Genomic DNA, 23057 nt, shown 5'->3' on the forward strand with positions numbered 1-23057 from the left:
TGTTCTTTATCTGCCTCTGCTTCACCTCAGAGACATCTATGTCGTATTATGATAATCTTATTGATAATCTCCCTGGATCACAAGATCCCTCTGTTTATAGTGCTATTGAATTAGCCCATGGTGATGAATTTAACACACCATTGAGAAAGAGAGATCAAGCAAGTGGAAGCTAACTACAAATGGAATTTCATGGACTATGGATTTAAACAGATTATGTCCTTATATAAGTGGACATGATTGGCACAAACAATGGCACTCTAATAATACTGTCAGGATTGTGCACTCCCTGGACATCATGTTTAGTAAAGTAGAGGGGCAGTGAAAAAGAAGACCTTTCACAAGGGGGATGGACACAGTGGCTGCAGCAATGGGCTCAAGCACGGGAACAATTGTGAGGATGGCTCAGACCTGACCTTTTTTTCCTTCTGTTGTGCCTGAGTAAACTATGAGTTGGAACTGACTTGATAGCACCTAGGAACGAGCAACAAGAATACTGAGGAATCTTGGCAACATAGTGGGCATGTGTTTTGCTGTAAAGACTGGATTGTAAACTCACTGGGGCAGTTTCTACCCTATCCTATAAGATTGCTATGAGTCTGAACTGACTGGTTTGGCAGTGAATTGTTTAGAACGAGACTAAGACAAATATATAACTGAGAAAACTTATGTGCTGTCATTTGTTGATTACAGACACATTTAAGCAAATGTTGTTTGAAATAAAACTACAGATAGGGGACCTTGAACCCAAGTAGCAATACTTTCGACTTAAGCTTGTACTATAAATAAATTTTCTGAAAAATTGTACAAGTTTATATGCAGTAAAAAATGACTTATTTTTGTTTTTCCTGATCATTTGTAAGAATGAGCACTTTATATTGCTGTTATTGAATTGTATTTATGTGTATGTGAATTATCTATTCATGTCTGTTCCACATTATAATACCAGAATTATAATATCTTTGACTTTCATTTGCATGATTATAAATTATTAATATCAACCATAATTTCTCAGAATGCTATATATGATTTCTTTTCAGGTATGATGCCTTTTGACAAAAGAATGTTAACTTTAATGGTACATATTATTTTGTATTGCCTTATATGATTACAAAGTTACTTCCTATTGAATGCAAATTTACCTACACACCCACTCATCACATATTGACATGGCTAGGTTCCAAGCACCAGGTAAATATGTGAAAATTGCCAAACCAGAGGATGATCACATCAGATTATAAAATGAAGAATGACTACATTATGACATGACTGCCAAACCACTTAGACTCATGGTTCACTCAACCTGTCATTTAAACTTAACCACCAAAACCCATTAAAGACTCACTACCATTGAATTGATATCAACTCACAGCAACCCTTTAGGACAGGGTAGAACTTCCCTTGTCACTTTCTGAGAGTGTAACTCTTATGAGAGTAGCACACCTTGGAGGTGACTGATGGTTTCGAACTGCTGATCTTGCAGTTAGCAGCCATACCTGTAATACTACGGCACCTGGCTCCTTTGTAACCATCATAGCCAGTATTACAGCCATTATTATTCTCTCCTCACAACTCAGGATTCTTCATGAGCAAAATAATCTGATAGTAGATATTTTGTCATTGTCATGAATATCAAATATCAGATAATGAAACAATCAAAAGTGAGGGATAAGATTATACTCCTCTAAATGTCATTGGCTTTTTAAATCTGCTGTTGTTTCTGGTTATCACTGAATCGATTCTAACTCATGATAACCCCACCTGGGAAGAGAACTGTCCCACAGGGTTTTTAAGGCCGTTTAATCTATCATCTGAAGTGCTTCTAAGTGGGTTTACAATGTCAACCTAGTATCCAGCCCTTAGTATTTGTGTTCTCATAAAACGCACTGTCATCAAATCCATTTTGACTCATAAAGCTCCTATAGGACAGAGCAGAACTGCTCCTAAGGGTTTCTGAGACTGTGCAGCTTTACAGAAGCAGACTGTTATGTATTTCTCCCAGAAAGCACTAGTGAGCTCAAACTGCCAACCTTTCCATTAACAGTCCAGAATTTAGTTCACTGTACCCAAAAAGGCATCTTCGCATCACCTAGAGACTCCTTTATTTTCTCATGATATATCTCTTGTTAAGTTATAGTCATATGATAAAAAATACAATGCATATTACCTAAGTTTGTAGGTATTATTTCTCTGTTTTAAAACATAGAAATTTACAATGTAAAAACTATCAAGAGGGAAGTTACAAAAGGCTATTTGATTATAATCATAAATCACTGCAGAATAAAGATATATACTTATTTACCACGTTCCATCACTTTTCTATCAGCTTGTTGTAATGTGGTGGCTTTTGTGTTGCTGGGATGCTGGAAACTTTGTCAGTGGTATTTCAAATACCAGCAGGGTCAGCCAGAGTTAACAGGATTCAGTGAGGGCCCAGACAATGAAGAAAGAGTCAGTTGCCCATTTTAGGAGGAAGTAGCCTAAGTAATGGGAGCAGAACCCTGTGGAAGATTGTGCTAGAGGACACGTCCTAAGGTTGCTATGAGTTGGAAAATATTAGATGACACCTAACAACAAGAATAGCTTACCTCTTTTGAAGTATTCTAAGGACATGGAAATGTTACTTTTTACGAGTGAAAAATCAAAATGTCTAAATATTTATATAGTACAACTATATTTATCTAAATATAAAAATTGGAGGGAAATACATCAAGATATTGTCAGTGTCTTGTTGGATTATGCTGGTTCACTTTGTATATATATTCCTTATTTTACAAACTACATTTAATAAGCATAACTTACTTATATTTTGGGGTATATGGGAAAATCTGCTTTCTTTTTTCCTATTACCATATCCAATCATGTTTAATGTTTTATTAATTTTTTTAAATATTAGCCTCATTCTGAAAATATAAAGAAACCATAGAATAGATGTCATAAGTTATTTAATTCAGACTAAAATACATTAGTGTTAAGATGAATTATCTTCAAGATGAATTATCTTCAAACACCCACTCATTTCACTAGTTTTTGGTGAGTATACAGTCTATACAAGTAATTGTGAAAAGGGTTTTATTTTAAGAAAAAAAATTAACAAGTTTCACTTAGCAAAATATACCTAAAAGGAAATCACAATATAAAGAAAAGTTTAAATCAAGGCCTCACCAATTCCTACAGTATTAGTATTATGTCTCAATTTCCAAAATTAATGATTAAAATCGTAAACCTTAATCTAAACGATTTTATTTTTTAAGGTGGTATGGATAAAATAGTATTATTCTAAAGGCAAAAATACAAATAATGAGTAAGACAGAAAAGACGCCATTCAACATTCAAAAAGCCAGGGAAGAAATTTCTGTCATGGAACAACTAAAAGCTACTTGCACCCAGCACAATTGCAGGTCGCCTCTATAGGGAAGTCAACTGGCCACTTATCCTTTTAGGTCTAGCCTAATCACAATTACAATGATCTCTTGCCTTTTGTTATCACATATCTCCTAGTATCTCAGTCTGCTTACCTCTGCAAATGGGAATTTGGCTCCCACTGACCTACATAGCCTTCTGCAAATTCGGTGTTCATAATTTTACCTCCGACACCTTTCTCTTCATCATATCCAATTTTGTAATCTTTGGATCACATGAGCTGGTGTTCTTCTTCTGTGTGGATTCAGTTGACTCCTCGCTTAGATGGCTGTTTGTTTGAATACAAGCCTTTAAGACCCCAGACACTATTTCATTTCAATTGATATCTGGGCACCATCTACTTTCTTCACCACACTTTTCTGTAGCACCTTTATTTTCAGTGCTTATTTCATTAAGGTGAGTATTGAGCAGGGCCATGATGTAAGAGGTTCTTAAGTTAGAGCTAGGACTTAGTGCAAGTCCAGAAGTTATTCTTGGATCTACTAGGAGGTACAAAAAAAAAAAAAACCAAACTCCCCCCCCCAAAAAAAAACACGCAGAAAAAAGCTCTGCTAGGTGGTCCCTTCATATTACACATTTTGCCCCCAATAGGCAAGAATCAAGCAAAATGCTCTGAGTTAGTGCAACCAGTGGCTTCACCTGGAAAGCTTCTCTCTGGTCACAGTGATTTTTTTGTGAAAGCAGTTTCACTCAAGCCTTGTTTCTTGTGATGGCCCATTTAAGAGAACAGCATGTGGCTGTGATATTTTCTTTCCTGCTAAGGAAAAATTCCACAGGAATTGTCACGTTGAGCACACCTTACAAGGACAGCACTATTTGAAAATCTCAAGTGTATGAGTGGTTTTCTCTTTTCAAAAAAAGGTTATCAATTGATGCCAAACTTCGTTCTGGACATGTATCAACTTCCCAAACTGACAAAAATGTCCATAAGTTCATGTACTTGTGCTCAAAGACAGATGATGGATCATTTAAAAGATGGGGAAGTTATGTGGACTATATTGGAGCTTGGTTCAGCAAATTTTAATTGGAGATTTGAGAATGAGAAGGATCTTTGTGAAATTTGCACCTTGGGTTCCAACTGCCAGGAAAGAGATTGTCAAGTGGACACATGTGTTGCTTGGAAATGACTCAGACATTTTTCTCAAGGTCATTACTGATAATGAGACATGATGTTATTATAATATTCTAAATCACTTTATTGGGGGCTGGTACAACCCCTATCATAATCCATATATACATATATCGTGTCAAGCACATTCGTACATTTGTTGCCATCATCTTTCTCAAAACATTTACTTTCTACTTGAGCCCTTGATATCAGCTCCTCATTCCCCCCTGCCCACTCCCTTGATAATTTATAAATTATTATTTGTCATATCTTACACTGTCCAACATCTCCCTTCACCCACTTTTCTGTTGTCTGTACCCCAGAGAGGAGGTTATATGTAGATCCTTGTAATCGGTTCCAGCTTTCTACCCCAACTTCCCTCCACCCTCCTGGTATCACCACTCTCACCACTGATCCTGAGGGGTTAATCTGTCCTGGATTCCCTGTGTTTCCAGTTCCTATCTCTACCAGTGTCCATCCTCTGGCATAGCTGGATGTGAAAGGTAGAATTGGGATCATGATAGTGGAGGTGAGGAAGCATTTAAGAACTAGAGGAAAGCTGTATGTTTCATCATTGCTACCCTGCACCCAGACGGGATTGTCTCCTCCCCATGACCCTTGTGTAAGGGCATGTCCAGTTGCCCACAAATGGGCTTTGGGTCCCCACTCCACACTCCCCCTCATTCACAATGTATTTTTGTTCCTTGATACCTGATACCTGATCCCTTCAACAAACACCTCGTGATCACACGCTGGTGTGCTTTTTTCATGTGGTCTTGGTTGCTTCTCAACTAGATGGCCACTTGTTTACCTTCAAGCCTTTAAGACCCTAGACTCTATATCTTTTGATAGCCGGCACCATCAGCTTTCTTCACCATATTTTCTTATGTACCTGCTTTATCTTCAGGAAACGTGTTGGGAAGGTGAGCATCATGGAATGCCAGCTTAATAGAACAAAGTGTTCTTGCATTGAGGGAGTACTTGAGTGGGGGCCCAATGTCCATCTGTTACCTTAATGTGAAACCTATAAATATATGCACATAGATCTATTTCCCCATCATCGTAAATAAGTATATTTACATATGTACATAGCCATATTTAGACCTCTACAAATGTCCTTTACCTATTAGTTTTTTCCTGTTTCCTTTTTCTTTCCTCTTGTCCCACTATCATCCTCAGCCTTCATTTGCATTTCAGTATTTCCTCTTGGTTACCTTATCCTTGCTGAAGCACTACCAGGCCTCTTACTCCCTCCTCATCCCTGATATTGGATCACTTCTTATCTTGTCCCTTAGTTTGTTAACACCACTTCCTTTCCCCCAACTCCCCTTCTTCCATGTCCTGTTGGTCTCATTGTTTTCTCCTCCAGATTGTTTTTCCAGCTATGCTCCCTTCTTGATTTGTTCCACTTTGGGAAATTCAAACCGCGCTTCTTCTCCACCGTGTGACCCCAGAAATATCCTCTTTCATGATCTGCTCCAGTAGGTGTACAGTGTAATATGTGCTGTATACGTTTGTCCGGTCACCTTTGTGTCCCATTAGCTCTCCACAGGGATGTCATCCTCTGAGCCCGGTGTGCCAGCATGGGGTCATGATGTTATTCTTATGACCCCAAATGTGAAAGCACAAATCCTCCAAGCCAGTGGAACACACCATCATCACCTTACCCCCCAAAGCTCAGCAAGTTAAGACAATCATCATCTGCTTTCCTTTTTTATGAGGGGGATAGTGCATTTGGGGTTCGTTCCACCACGTCAGAATGCTAATGAAGATTACTATTTAGGGGTTCTGAAAAATTGCATATAGGGGACTGGTTGTGCAACCACGACAATTTACCTGCTCCCACAGCCATCTCAGTGCCCCAGTTTTTGGCCAAAAAAATAGCATGTCTCTCTTGTCCCACACACCTGACCTCACTCCTTGCAAAATCTTTTTGTTTCTGTGAATGTAGAGGGACATGAAAGCACAGCGATTTAGAAAGGTAGAAAAGGTGAAGAAAAACCAACAAGGGAGGTGCTGTCAGCCCTCCAAACAGATAAGTTTGAAAAACATTTCCAAGAATGGAATCACAGATTTGACAAAGGTATTGAGTATAATGGAGAGTACTTGAAAGGTTGTTTTGTTAAAAAAATTAAATACATAAGGTTTATATGGAGGGGGAATCCATTTTTTTTGCGAGGGGGGCACCTCCTTGTAGGATTTTTTTGTGACTTGGGGATTAATGCATATGTCATTTCATTCCACAGTTCAAGCATGTGAAAAAATAATTGTACAATTGCTTCCAAATCAGTGTCCAAACATACTTTTCCTACCCGAGCTTCTTGGCGTCATCTCTTTATCTCTCCCACTCCTCTATGTCACCCCTCCCCCAAACCCCTTGCTATGTTTTCTTAACCTGTATTCTCAATGTCCATGGGTTTCATTTACTGAGAAACAGCAAAGCGAATAACACTGCATCAAGAGCATGACCTCCAATGGCGGCGTATCCTAATGTAAACAAGCATAAACTAGAATGAACAAACATGAGAAATGGTTCTTTTTGGTTTCAGGATCTAGTACCTCTTCAGTTTTTTAAAAAAACACAACATAACAAAACAAAAAAACAGATCTTCCAGTGTGTTTACTGTGATACAGTGTAAAAGATCCACATTTCACTACTTCAATTTGGGCATCACTCTGAAGTATGCCACCAAAATTGTGAGAGAAGCCAAACGTTTATCGTTTACTCATTATCTTTATCACATGCCTCTAGAAGGAAGTTTGCATGAACAAACAATGAATAGGTGATTTTTTAAATCCAGATTACACAAAACTCATGGTGCAAAATGGGTCTCACAGCTTCGATATAATAACTTTTCACCACTACTTGTTGGCTGTCCGTGAAATTTGATTGAAATAACTCAAGATATTCTATAAAATTAATCGTATACACACATGCTGTCTTGCTGACCACTATAGCCAGCTATGTAACAGCCACTAGCAGACTGGCTCTCAAGCGCAGTGTAAGTAGACAATGTATGTTGACGCCCTCATGCCCTACATCATTTGTCTGTTGGTCCCAATGATAGTGCCTTTGACTGAATTCAAGAAGAGCTCAATGTATCGGTTCTGCATATTGACCCTGTCTTTCGAAATTGTGGCAACAGCTTAATCATGAGAGCCAAACTCAACATCTGCTTCACTGGTCACTCTTCCATCAAGGCCAATCACAATATTTACTCTGATGGGGTTAAGTGGAGAGAAATTAATTTAATTGATCACAAAATTAAGACAAAGGAGTTATCAGTGTGAACTGACCATAATGACGTCTGATAATTTTTATCTATATTGTTAGAAATAGGAAAATAACTCAATGCCATCAAGTTAATACTCACTCACAGCAACCTTATCGGACAGAATAGGACTGACCCTATGGGTTTCCAAGACTATAACTCTTTACAATAGTAGAAAGTCTCATGTTTTTACTAAAGAGCAGTTTGTGATGTCTAGCTGCTGACCTTGTAATTAGAAGCCCAACTTGTAACTCATTATGCCACCAGCTTTCCTGTTCAAATATAATGCCCAATTTATAGACAGTATTAGTGCTTCTGTCTTAGCTACCACGATCCAATGAACACCCAAAGTATAATAAGATCATAATGTAATGATGAGGTTTTCATTGACTAGTTTTGGGGAGATCACCAGGCTTTTCTTCCTAGTCTACCTTATTCTGTAAGCTCCTCACAAGCCTGTTCAGCATAGCAACACACAAGCCTCCACTGGAAACAAGTGATGGCTTCGCTGGATGAGCATTGTCCAGTAGTCAAATTCAGGTCTCCTGCATGGAAGGCACGAATTCAGCCTGTGAACTGCCTCTACCATCTATGAATATCATTAGTCACACACATTTCTGTAAATGACCAGTCAACAAATATAATATTAAATTTGGTTCTAGATGTATGTTTTAAAGAAATTGACAAAAAAGAAGGCACTCAGAAAAGTTTTGCTAGAGTATTTGTGATTATTTTAAATAGTTAAAAGAAGAAAGGATGTTGAATCAGGACAAGACCAATTTTTAAATAGTTGATTATTGTATTAGGCAAGAGGTGGCTTTGTGTTAACTTTAAGTACAAAATTGTAAGAAAAGGTAATGAACCAAGTTTTACTATAGCATTTTTTCAGAATCTAGGAGTCAATCAGACAGAACTACTACAAAAATATTACCACTTTAAGTGCCAAATTGGACTGTGACACCCAGTATTTCCATTTCAACCTTGAAATTCTCTGATTATGATGTTTCATTCTGTTGTCCATAGGTTCCCTATGAGTCAGAACTGACTCATGACACCTTACAAAACAACAAGATTATCTGATTACTTAGGAATACTTAAGAAAACATGCATTTCTAAAGCATTTATTACAATAACAAATTCTAATGTGGCTTACTTTTTCGTATGACATTGCATCATATTATAAACTTAGAATTGTAATGTTCATTCAAGGAATGATGTATATACTATTTTTAATGTTTCAAAAATGAATGAAAAATTGAAGTAAATACTCTTTTTAAAATGTCCTAATGATAAACTCTGGAGACTCATTCAGATAATAGTATTTCAATTAGTATAAGATTTATTTATTATGATGCTATTCACATTATATTCACATTGCTCTATACATGACAGAAAAATGAATTATAGCAAAATCCATCACCATAGTATTAAAGCCCATCATTGCTCTCATAATTCATAGAGCGAAAATATAATTATGATTTAAGAATTAAATGTCACTCAAACCTTTTTTATTATGATGGAAGATGTATAATTATACTTCTTGAAAGATATTCATTCTTTTGACATTAGAGAATATAAAATAAAACAAGGGTTCTACCAGTGAGGATTTGAGTTATTTATCAATTTGGCATAAAATTTCTGCTCTCAGTTCAGAGTCGTGCCTGCTTTTTCATTTTGTAATCCATATGGTTGTTTCATTTTGAGTAATTTCATTTGGATTACCTATAAGTATTACTGAATACCAGTGTATATCAGCTAAATCACGGGAGGGTTTAATGAACTTAGAGAGAGAACAGGTGTTCCAATGACCTAGACTAAGTTGGGCATATTAATTCATCAATCATTGACTGAGTTCTTAATATAGCCAACTAAGCCTAAAAGTGGCCTAAGATATGATTTCTTCTGTTAACTAGTTTTTAGTGCAATTAACATAATAATTTCATGTGTAAATAAATAATGCTGAGTACAAGGTGATGAACAGTATAATTGAGGGAAAATGAAGGTATATTGGGATATCAGAGGAGAAAAATATTGATTTGAGGCTAGAGGGAATATAAAGGACAAGATTTTTGAATGGACTGCAAAAGAAAATATATTTAGGATTTGGACATGGAAAGATATGGGGCCAGGTGAAGAAGATATTTTTGGAGAGGAATGATGTTACAAAAAAAACTGCTGAGAAGTAGAAAGCATATTTAGTAACTGTGAGTACTTATGCCTGAATAGCATGAATGAGTGAATGTATTGAGACAGAGAACTGAAAAGTTGGGAACAGCATCTGGGGCTTGGAGTGTATTCTTGAATATGAAATTTGTTTGTTACTGAGGTATGTTTAAAGATGTGGAAACAAGTGAAAGCTATGGTCAGTGTGATTCTTCACCTTTCAGAAGTACCTTCACTGTATCTGACTAGTGAGATAGGCAAATAAATTTTCAACTTCTGTAAGTTCCCAAGCAGTTTTGATTGGTTGCAGTTCCTATCCAAAGATAGTTATAATTCCTAAGGGAGTTCATGGATCAATCAGAGTGTACCTAAAACTTTGTGCTGAGGAGGTATTAAATTTACTTCTTTCACCCAGACACCAGCACAGGACTCTGTCTTTCTCATTGCCATGCACTGATTGTTAGGTATAGTTGTATATATGTGCTCAATGAAAAGAAAATTGTTTTAACATCAGATTAAATAGGGTGTGGTTCAGACTCTCTCCCCTCCTTTGATTTTCACCCATGAAGTGATTTGAGAATGCACTGAAATGCTCCAAGTTCACTGTGCCTCCCTGCGGGCTCTGCTAACCCTCGCCAGGTCCAGAAGAACAGCATCTGTCACCCTTTCCTGCACTCTAAACCCTCAGTGAGCAGTAATTTCCCCAGACTGCTATCTAAAAGTGGTCATAATTCCAGGTTAGGAGAAAACCTCTGAGAGCTAGCCACAAGTCCTCACACTGGGGTTCCCTGCACTGCTAGCCACCCCGTGATTAAAGTCTAGGGTTTTGTGAATCCGCTTCCCAGCCAGGAATGGAGTGACTACATTGGCCATTCCCGTCCTGCCTCTCCCCAGCTCCATGCCTTCCAGTGTGGGTAATGATACATAATTAGACAATAATTTGCACCAATTGAAGAGCTGCTGGGATATTTACCTGTGAAAAAACTCAGGTCCACAGAGCACAACTGGCAGTGCAGACAGGGTAGAGACTGAAGGACACAGGAGGTTAACTGGGGGCAAAATCAGATCCAGTCAGCCCCAAACCCACTCTGAGCTGGTCCAACTCCACTGGGGGATAGCGCAGCACAGCCCCAATACCAGTGCACCCCACAAGCCCATTATATAAAAGGGAAAAATGTAAAAACTCTCAATTCCAGGCCATGATCCTTTGTGTAACTTTAAATTTAAGCCTGCATAACTCTACCATTAGCATTCATTAACATAACAAGGTAGCCAGAGTTAATCTCCAGAGTACAGCCTAGGGTTTTTTAACATAACAAAACAGGAAAAGCCAACAGGCACAACCACTCTCTGAAAAGTTGCAAATTGTGGTCTGACAGCCTAGATCTGAACCATGATTAATTAAGCTGCAGGCCTGCCCCCACTTGGTTGGCTCAGAAGTATACATCCCATCACCAACCTCACTCCACTGACTGGCAGCAGCACACTGCCTACATTGCAGTCTGACACATAGTAGGCCACAGGCAGTCCTCAAAAAAACTCTTACCAGTCACACAGAAAAAGAGTTTAGGGCCTCTTGGTCTCACAGAAACATGGCGCCCAATTCTTCCAAAATGACATGCAAACAGCAAAATACCACAACACACCCAACAAGGAAACAAGAAAAGCAAGACACAACAGTGGAGCTAATGACAACTCATGGAAGACTCAGACATGGATCTGTCACAAAAAGAAATATTCAGAAGGCTGCTTGGGAGGAATACAGGAGATGAGGGAAACAAAAGAGAATAGGGACACAATGATTGAAGAGATAAAGTCCACAATAGAGGGGATGAAGTCCACACATCAAAGGGAAATGCAAGAGCTAATAGATGAGGTAACAGAAGGAAAACCCAAGATCATGGATCTCACTAACAGACTAGAAGAGGCAGAGAATTGTACCAGTGATCTCGAGAACAAACATGCACACTTCAACAAATGGGAAAGACAGTCAAAAAGATAAAGAGGAGGAAGAAATTATTTGATCAATGACAGATGCTATGAAGAGGAGCAATATTCAAATAATTGGTCTACCTAAACAAGGCACAATGAAGAAGTCAATAGGTAAATGAGTGAGGGAATTTCTGGAAGCTAACTTTCCCACCTTAATGAATGAGAATCAGACACTCAAACAGTAGGCAGAGAGGACACCAATTACATGTAAATGCAGGAAGAACTCACCAAGCCATATAATAGTTAAATTATCCAACTTCAAGGAAAAAGAGAATATTTTAGTAGGAGATAAAATGGTCGTCACATACAATGGTGCTCAGGCAATAATATGATCAGACCTATCAGCAAAACCATGAAGAAGAGGAGAGATTGGAGTAACATCTTCTGAAAACTAAATAATAATAATAACAAACCTGCCCAAGAAAATTCTATCCTGCCAAACTATCTATTGAGACAGAAGACAAGATAAGAATCTTCCAAAACAAGGTAAAAACTCAAAGAATATGCTGTAAGACACAGCCCTGCAGAAAATTCTTGCCATCTCACTATGGTGATAAGACCAACATCCACTAAGCACCAACAGGAAACCACCATATATTCAAACTCCACCCAGAGGCCAATGCACTGATAAAAATTACCAAGATAATCTAGCCTCAGCAGGAAAAGAAGGCAAGAATGAAGCCCCCATACAAACACAGCACAATAATATAAAAGGGAGATAGGAAAACACCCATCACAACGGGTAGAAGATGAAAGCAACGAATCCACAGATTGTGCTAATAACTCACAAACAGAAGATGACAGCAATGAATCCACAGATCGTGCTAATAACTCACACAGAAGTAGAGATACAGACCAATATCTCTAATGTGCATAATCCTTAACAAAATATTGGCCAATAGAATACAAAAGTATATAAAACATAGCATCCACCATGATCAGGTGGGATTCTTCCCAGTGATGCAGAGATGGTTTAACATTGACAATCCATCAATATTACACACCACATCGATAATAAAGAATGTGATTCATGTGATAATTTTGATAGATGCATAAAAAGCATTTGACAACATCTAATACCTATTCCTAATTAAGAAACTCAATAATATAGGAATGGAAGGAAAGTCCCTCAAGTTAATACAAGCTATCTATGAAAAGCCAACAAACAACACATAGACAATGGAGAAAAGATGAAAATAATCCCGTTGCAAAAGGGGACCACACAAGGATGGCCCTTGTCCCCACTTCTATTCTACATTGTACTGGAGGTCCTAGCTAACAACATAAGACAGCAGAAAGACATTAAAAGTATCCAACTAAGAGAGGAGGAGGTAAACCTATCACTATTTCCAGACAACATGGTTCTATACATTGAAAATCTCAAAAGCTCCACATCAGGAGTACTGACAGCAATAGAAAAATATGGAAGAGTGGCCAGAAACAAAATCAATGAACAGAAGTTTATTGACTTGCTATATACACTGGACAAGATCATGGAAGAGGAAATCAAGAAGGCAGTACCCTTCATAATAGTCAAGAACAATTTTAAATGTCTAGGGATATATTTAACAAAAAAACCTATTACAGGAAACCAAAAGCAAACTCCACATATGGAAGATTATCCCATGCTCGTCGATCATCGATCGGAAGACTCAATACAGTAAAGATGGATGTCAATGTTACCCAAGGAACTATATAAGTTTAATGCTATCCTGGTTTAAATACCAAGAGAATTGGAAAAACTGACCTCTGATTTCATATGGAGAGGGAAGACGCCAGAATTAGCAGAGAACTCCTCAAGAAGAAGAACAAAGTTAGAGGGCTTACCTTACCTGACTTTAACACCTACTACACAGCCACAGTGGTCAAAACAGCATGGTTCTGGAATAATTACAGATACTCAGACCAATGAAAAACAACATAAACCCAAAATTAAAGCCATCCACATATAGACAACGAATTTTGACAAGGGCCCCAAAAGCATCAAGTGGGAGTCGGATGTCCTCTTGAACAAGCGGTGCTGGAAACAATGGGTATTCATTTGTAGAACAATGAAACAAGATGATTACCTCACCACCATGCACAAGAACAAACTCAAGGTAGATCACAGGCTTCGAGGTAAAGCCCTAAACTATCAAGACCCTTAATGAAGGAATTGGGACAAACACAAAAACCTTGCCTCAGGAAACACATAGACTAACTGCAATAGGGAAGGGTAAACACACTGGTGAACCTGAAATTGACAGTGGGATATACTAAGAATAAAAGACCTGTATGCACCAAAGACTTCACCAAGAGGATAACAAGAGATCCCACAGACTGGAAGAGGATTTTTAGCAATGACACAACTGACAAAGGCTTATTATTAAAATCTACAATAGCCTCCTAGGCTGCAAAAAGAGAAAATCAGTTAACCCCCCGAGAAAGTGGGCAAAAGACCAGAAAACAGGTTTCACTTGGGAGGAGACACATATGAGAAAATTCTCCAGATCATTGGCCATCAGAGAAATGCAAATTAAAACAACCACAAGAAACCATCTCACAACTTTGACCATAGCCCAAATCAGAAAAACAGAGATCAACAAATGTTGGAGAGGGCGAGATAGGAACTCTCCTCCACTGCTGGTGGTCGTGTTGCTATGTACAACCTCTGTGGAAAGAGATCTGATGATACTTAAAGTCAATGGAAATCAAGCTACCTTATGAATCAGTTATCCCTCTACTGAGCATATAGAGTGGAGGTATGAAATAAACCACGACCAGTCGTTTGCACGCCAATGTTTATTGCGGCGCAATTCACAATTGCAAATAATTGGAAACAACTTAAATTCCCATCGATCGAGAAGTGGATTAGTAAACTCTGGCACATAAGCACAATGGAGTATTATGCATCATTAAAAAGCACTGATGATCAAAGCAGCATGTCGTTTAATGGGAAGAGTTGAAGGAAATGATGCTAAGCAAAGTCAACCAATCACAAAAGGTCAAGTACAACATAAGTTCCCTGAGATAAGTATACTTAGCACAGTAGATATAGAAGAAAAGTCACTTATCTCATAATATATGGGTTGAGTTACAGGCAGTTGGGTGGAGGTCACACCAATCCAAAGAAGCATGTCTGAATTCAATAGGACCAGGTAACAGGAATCAGAAGACACCCAAACAAACCAACAAACCTAAACAAACATATTGTTGAGAATGATGGGGGTCAGAGCAGTGACCCAAAACCCATCTGTAAACAATGGGACATCTCCTCACAGAGGGGTCACAAGGAAAGGATGAGTCAACCAGGGTGCAGTAAAGCACCCATGAAACACACAATATTGCTCTGGGTCCTTGAGGATTTCTCACCCCCCCACTATCATGACCCCAGTCCTGCCTTTCACTGTGGCTAGACTGAAGCATGTGCACAGGTATAGGTAAGAGATAAGAATGCAGGACATATGGAATTCAGGAACAGGAGTGTGAGTAGCAATACCAGAAGGGTAGGGATAAGGTGGGGAGAAGAGGGGAGGAAGGGGGAACTGATTGCAATGATTGACAAATGACCACCACCACCCTCTCCTGGGGGACGAACAACAGAAACTGTAGAGGAAGGGAGACAGTGGTCGGTGTGAGATATAAAAATAATAATAATTTAAAATTTATCAAGGGGTCACAAGGGTTGGCAGTGAGGGAGGGAAATAAAAGAGCTGATACCAAGGGCTCAATAGAAAATAAATGTCTAGAAAATAATGATGTCAGTATATATACAAATGTACTTGCCAAAATTCATATATGGATTGCTATAAAAGCCCCCGATAGAGTGTTCTTTTAATAAAAAATAATATAAGGAGCTTACAGCAGCTTATATTTTGATCCAAGAATGAAATAAGACAATCATACCGAACTCTAACCCTGCCTCAGTTATCACATATGTAGTCAATGTGTTCTTGAACCAATTTCTGTTTTGATATATGTCAATAAGGTTACTTGAATTAGTAATATTTATAAAAGCTATGACACAATGTTCACAGAGATAACATAAGCAATAAAAATTGCAGTACAATTTCAAGGCAAACAGTGAGGTGCTTACATTTAACAAATATGCACACACATTGACCACTAAATTTCTATCACAGCATTGTGAAGTACAACAATACTAGGAATGCAGATAGAGCGGCTATAAAATTTACTACAGAAACCAGGACACATTTTAGATAGCAAGGAAAATATTAAATAATTATGGAATAAAAGTTGGTAAAACAGGGATATCCTAATCATGCTAAAATATATTATCTTCCTATATTTTGAAGAAATGATATGCTATTTGATGGAGTTGGAATATGAAAAACACTTGAGACTACAGAATAGCATATGACCAAACACAAGGTGGTGTGAATTAGAAAACATAAGGAACGAATTTGAGAAGGAAGTATAATAATCAAGGAAATAGTTTAGAAATCTAAAAAATGAGAAACCTTTGACTCAGCACAGGTGTAATGAATAAGTAGATGTGGAAGTTCAAAGAAGTCTCTGAGAAAAAGTTGAAAGTCAACTGAATGTGAGAGGAATCATGAGAAACTCTACTTGACCTGATTCTATGCTTGGGTCAGTGGAAGGATTATCTGAAAGGAATTTGCTAAGCATGACTCAGTCGGCTCCCATTGGCAGTCCTTTAGAAGCAGGCTTACAAGATAGCACTCCTTATTTCCCCTGTTAGAAGATGTTTTTTTTTTCTTTAGAAAGCCAACTACACTTATGGATTTTATGGATGTGATGCTCAATAGGACAGGATCTGATTACATCAGAAAGTAGTATGCAGTGTGTGCACTTTAAATAATAGTTTGCAATCTTTATGTAAATCAGTAAGTGTTTCTGCCTCTATCACTCCCTCCCAGCATGGCAGGAAAAGTGCAAACTTCATCCCTTTGGAAAGAAATGACTGATGAAATATTAATAAAGATTACTGACAAAGTAAGCACTATGACTCAGGTTGTAGAGAGCCGTGGGATCCAGATGGGGAACAAATTTATTCAGCATCAGAGCAAGTTATTTAGATGTTTGAAAGCAGATGACACCACCTTTATAAATTGCAGGGAGCCCTTGGGAGTAAAGAGGCATGAAGGTACAAAGGGAGGGGAAATATGGAAGAAGTGTTTTTTATTAGGATTAGATATCTGGGGAAAGGGAAGTAAATGTCAATAAAACCCCACAGCATATCTCAAAAATGCATGGAGGTATTCCTTTCATCGCTAAAATGGCCACATTTACCTAAGCCTTGCCTTTTGGACCACCACGGGAAATTATGTAAGTCAAAACATGTTCCTCAGCACAAAATTATTGAATTGAGTTTTTCAAATGCTATGCAAAGGTGTACGGATAAAGTAGATTATTTTTTAATTTGAGAAAATCAATTCATTGACTTGGACTTCTCAGTGAGAAGAAAAGCAAGGTGGGTCAGAGACAATTTTTCTCCTTTTAAGGGATTTTGTTTTATCACTCAGCTGGTAAGGAATCTGTGTTAAAATCAGACAGGGCCCACTGTCTCTTTAATGTAGAAGCTACACACACTTCCCTGAAACAAGGCTTATTTATATATCCAAGCAGATGGGTAGTCATAGCTTTCAATAATATGAAGTGTCAATGTTCAACAAGTGTGTCACTACCTTATCATCTCTGGCAACTGCCAAAGCAGTTTACAAGCATGACTTTTGTGGTGGAAGAGTAGTTATGCGCACCTATGTTTTTCAAGTGGTGCTTTTTGTGCTTTCTTATTCCACCACTAGATAGATCCTCCTTTTTTACCATTATTCCAACTTCACTAGGCCATGAGCTAAAGGTGACATTCTTCATATAAGTAAATTTCAACATCATTGGAGAGCTAAAATGAAACAGCATACAAAAATCAGGACATATGTCCATTTGCACTAAAAGGCTTTCAGTGAATTATTCAAGGTCAAGAAACTAGTTACTGAGGAACTCAAATCTAGCAAGTACCTTTCTTCAAAACCATACTGCTCTCCTGCACACTTGAAAGATTCTGAGAGCCTCTTTTGATAGTTATTTTCCTATAGACTGGAAGAGTAACTAAGGTCACTTTTGTAAAGGAAAGGGAATTAGAGGACTGAAACTTCCTCAAATTTTGCAGTTGTGACAGTGTGTAACTCATGGAAAAGGTGACATGGGTGAAAATCCAGAGAGTAGAATGGGGTCATCCTGACTTCAGATTTTGAGTGGAAACAGTAGTGAGTATATGTACACAATTTCATTGCTATCTTAAAAGAAAAGAAATTATTGTTAGAGGTATTATTGCATAGTTCAAGGCCAGAACAGTCACTCATGACTGAGAGGTTAATTGGGATGGTGACACAGGGTACCAGTTTTCAAGCTTGTACAGGAAAAGATCAGATGAGTTTCACTGTAAATCATTAAATGCAATTGGTATATATGCGGGGGATGCCCCCCCCGCAACCCTTTCCCCCCACCAAAAAGATAAAAGTTCAGCTGGGCATAGCGTCTGTAGTATACAATTTTTCCTGCTAGGTGAGCATCGAGCAACTCTCTCTGAGTGCACCCAGTGACATCACCTGGGAAGGTTCTCTCTGGTCACTGTGAATTTTTTTTCATAAAAGTAATTTAACTCAAACCTTGTGTTTTTTGTCTATTTGTTTATTTTTGGTGACAGCTGATTTAAGAGAACAGTGTGTAGCTGTGAAATTTTTAGTCCTGCTTGGGAAAAATGCAGCAGCAACTGTTGTAATGCTGAATACAGCTTACAAGGACAGCACTATGGGAAACACTCAAGTCTAGAGTGGTTTACTCATTTCAAAAAAAGTGAAATTTTGATTGATGACAAACCTTGTTCTGGACATCTGTCAACTTCTTCAATGGATGAAAATGTCAATTCACAGTGCATTTGGAGTTTATTCCACCAATCAGAATTTTAATCAGTCTTTCTATTTAGAGGTTCTGAAAAGATTGCATGACCATGTGCAATAAAAAAAGGGCTTGATTTGTTGCACACAGGGACTGGTTTTGCCACCACGATAATGCACCTGCTCATGCAGCCATCTCAGTGCACCCATTTTTGGTTAAAAAACCAACAGAATGCTTGTCTTGTTTCACGCACCTCACTCACCTGACCTCGCTCTGTGTGACTTCTTTTTGTTCCCATAAATCCAGAGGGACATGAAAAAACAGCAATTTTTTTTCATTTTTGCTCAGGTCCTATATTTCAATTTATATATCAGTAAAATAAACTCACTTAGCTCATCATTTAATCTCTAAAAAGATTCCAAATCAAGCCAAATTCACTGATGTTCGGTCAATTCCAACTTATAGGGAAGCTATCATACAGAATAGAGTTCCTTCCTAAGATTCCTGGAGTTGTGGTTTTGTTTTGTCTTGTGTTTTGCTGCTTCTGGTTTATTGAAAATACTACAGCATTGTGAAAAATATTCAAATGACTCTATGGGGTGTTTTGAAATTCATTCCAGCTGTTAGCTGAGTGACATGCAGGGTGGACAGACTTCCAAAGTCTAAAAGCTTCAACATTTGCTCAGGGTATTGATCCACCTTCATTGTGATCTCCTGATCCATGGCTGAGTCCTCTGGAATGTAATTATTTCTCGTCTCACTCTCCTCTTCCTGCAGCTTGATGAAAACACCTTTCAGGGCGCCTCTGTGCAGCTGTTTCAATTGTGTGGCATAGTCTGATATCTTGTTGGAGCTTCTTGCTGAGAATAATGGTGAATTCCTTGCACACGCGTTTGTTGGTGTAAAAGTCATTGCTCAGTCATGTGTAGTACTTTTCGGTGATGACCCAGGCTGCCTTCTCACTTTAGGTGTGAACATGGCCCCGCAGGAAGCGGAAAGGGGAAATAGGAAGCACAAGAAAGCTGGAGTTGTAAATTTTTATGGAAACAGACTGCCTCCTCTTTCTCCCTTGGTACAGCTGGTAGGTTAGAACCACCAAATTTTCTGATAGAAGATGATAGACAGCAAATTAGAATCTACAAGCCAGTAAAAAAAATTGCCAAATTGTCAGTTAAGGCTAACAGACAACAATGAATAAAGGCAACTGACATTCTTATAGCAAGCTAAAGGACATCATTTTGATGACTATACACAAGCAATTAAAAATACTTGCAATTAGAAGTCTTTTGGAGTACCAATGACATACCTAAATAAACACAAAAGGAATAATAATGGGCAGATATTAGATAATCGTGTTAGTCTTCAAGGAATCCATTCAATTTTATCATCTTTGATATGAACTTATAAAAGATAAAGCTTATATTTTGCTACCTTTCCATATATTTCTGAAAAAAACATATTTAAAATATCTCATTTCTCATTGGTACTAGATTTTAAAAAATTCACCATACAAAAATATGGATTGTAAAGACAGGGAAGTAAATGTAACTTAAGCAAATAATCAGAAGTAGGGCCATCCCTAGGGTATTGAGGGTCTTAGTTAAGTAACTTAATGAAAAATATATAAAATTAATGGGTCCATATGAAGTTGAATGGTATAGGGATGATGATTTAGAAAATTGATACAGAAGATTTAGCACAATGGGAAGAGAAATGATACTTTGTATTTGCTTATTGTGTAAATGTAAATGTAAAGTGTAGTAGTGTCCATGTGTAATTTATTTCCATTTAGGTCGAGAAATAATATCTTGATCTATTTTATTGCCAAATATCTACTCCTGGTTAATTTCAGATGGAAGTGAGTAAAAGTGTATGACTACAGATTCATACAAAGCTTTATTAAACATAAACTTTAAAATATGAAGTTATTGTTTCTCAAAATATTTTCTATCTAGGTCTATACACTCCTAAATGTGGTATTTCCATCTCTTTAATTAATCAGAAGGACCTGTGGCGGTGTAGTGGTTTATGTATTGGACTGCTACCTATAAGACCAGCAGTTCAAAATCGCCAGGTGCTAATTGGGAGAAAATAAGAAAAATTGTTAGCCATGGAAACCCACGGGGGCAGAATTAAATCTATAGTAGTGAGTTTTTTTGTTGTTGTTCTGTTTTGTTTTGTAATCTGCCACCCCCCCCAACCAAAATCAAAAATCCTCTGTGCTTTTCCATTTAAACAAGAGATTCCAGTTGTTTTCTTTTTAAAAAGTCTAGTGTGTAGTTTCCAATTTCTGAATATGTCTTTCCAATAATCCCCTGTGATAATCCTGGATTCCTTAAGAAAATCTATCCAGATTATCCTTTGAAAATTAAAAAAAAAAAGTCACCACAAGCTTCTGAGCTGACCTCCCTGCCTGGAATGTAACTTGCAGGGCCCCCCCAGAAGCCGCTTCTTTTACTGGGCCATTATTTTTAAGGCACCCGAACCAGACTAAAACAGGTGTGTTACTGAGAGAGCTTGCCTGTAGCCACTCACATATTTAAGACGTTTCTTTACATTCTGTTTTAAATAAAACCATGAATGAATGCACTGGAACCCTTTTCACTTAATCTCATATATGTCACCATAAAAAAAACCCATAGCAACCCTCTTATTATTCACAATATCATGATTCTTAAAAATGATATTTTAAAATAATGTAGATCTTCTTTCCTCTGCAATTCCCTAGTTTTATTTCTTTCATTCTGGCTACACCATTACTCAGGAAGCTGTATCATACACCTGGTCTCTCGTGAATGATTACTTCTGATGACTCTCTGAAGGTTGCTACTGTCCTTTGTTGGTGATGACCCCAAACAAGTCTTGCGAAGAGTATGAAGGGAAATGTGAATCACTTGTTTTTCCAGTTATGTCCAATTCATTGATTTTAATATTAGAATACATAGAATCACATCTTTAATTCATGTCTCATTTTGAATTCTTTACACTGTAATTTCTGTATTCCTATAATATCTCTTTCAATATTGATAGGACCTCTACTTTCCACACCTAAGCACCATAAGGGGTGCTAAACAAGGGATTCCTGGAAAAATTGAGAAGACTGCATTTGTTCAAGGAATTTTTGTCCCTGATACAGCATGGGGTTAAAACTGACTGTAGGGAGTTCAATAACCTCATATTGATTAAAGCCAAGAAAGAACACCAATTAAAATTGCCTAATGGCATTGTGAGGGCAACAATCTTGTTTGTCTGCAATGAAGATAACTGCAGTCACTCCCAGTGGACTATCTACCTCATGACCCTAAGCATATGAATTGGGTAGGATGACTCCTATGGGTGCCAGCAGCAGGGGGCATACAGGGTAAATGCTCACGAATACAACTCAAGCCCCAGGCTAAATGGTGAGTTATCAGTATGCCAAGACTTTTAACTCAGTTTCTAACTCAAGAGATGACCAAATCAGCAAGTTTGGACTATTAACACTATCCATTATGACACAAGAATATTATAGAAGTACTGTGTGGTAACTGGAAACCCAGCCCTGTATCAAGGATTTTCCTCTAAGCATAGATCCTAAAACTTCTTTGGTCAGCCCCACAGATAAGGTTTGACAATACATTATATAATAAGGAATGAGGCCTATGTGGATCTCAAGATAACATTCCCAGATGGCATTTTTCATCTTAGTGGGTCCCAAGTGTGAGAGAGACTTAGACAAATCCAAGAAAAGGACACTGGGTCATTGGCACCCACACAGACTTGAAATACTCTGATCAGAAGTCATTGCTCATCTCTACTTCTCCCACTCAATGAAAGTGGACTTTAAAAAATTAACTAAATCACGTGAAAGTGCATGGGACCTCAGGTCAAAGGTCGCTGAGGCTGGGGTCTGAAGCTCTTAGAAGGGTATACTACTGTGCAGAAGTATTGAGATCCAAAGAGAAGATGCAACAGAAGGCAGTGGAACACTTGTACATAGACTTTGTATGGAACTTTGATTGCTCTATTCTATGTCAAACACTTAGCTACTTTACCACAACATTCCATATATGATCTAGTTCCAGACACAACCTATGATTTACCCCAGGTGTCCTAGGTTGAGTCAATTAGAGTCCTCAGAAGTGAGTGTTAGGTACTTTGTCATGACCCTTTCTTTGGTATGGTCAACCAAAAGGGCTATGTGACTTTGAAACTGCTGGTTTATTTACTTCCATGGAGCATGATCTTACTGAGAAATAAAACAA

General features: G+C 37.9%; 1 pseudogene; it reads right to left on the reverse strand.

The window, feature by feature from the left end:
* Positions 1 to 19395: 19395 nt before the first annotated feature.
* Positions 19396 to 23057, reverse strand: part of LOC142434732 (small ribosomal subunit protein eS17 pseudogene) — a 29277-nt pseudogene continuing 25615 nt past the window's right edge.

This window comes from Tenrec ecaudatus, chromosome X (assembly GCF_050624435.1).
Source record: "Tenrec ecaudatus isolate mTenEca1 chromosome X, mTenEca1.hap1, whole genome shotgun sequence".
NCBI lineage: Eukaryota > Metazoa > Chordata > Mammalia > Afrosoricida > Tenrecidae > Tenrec > Tenrec ecaudatus.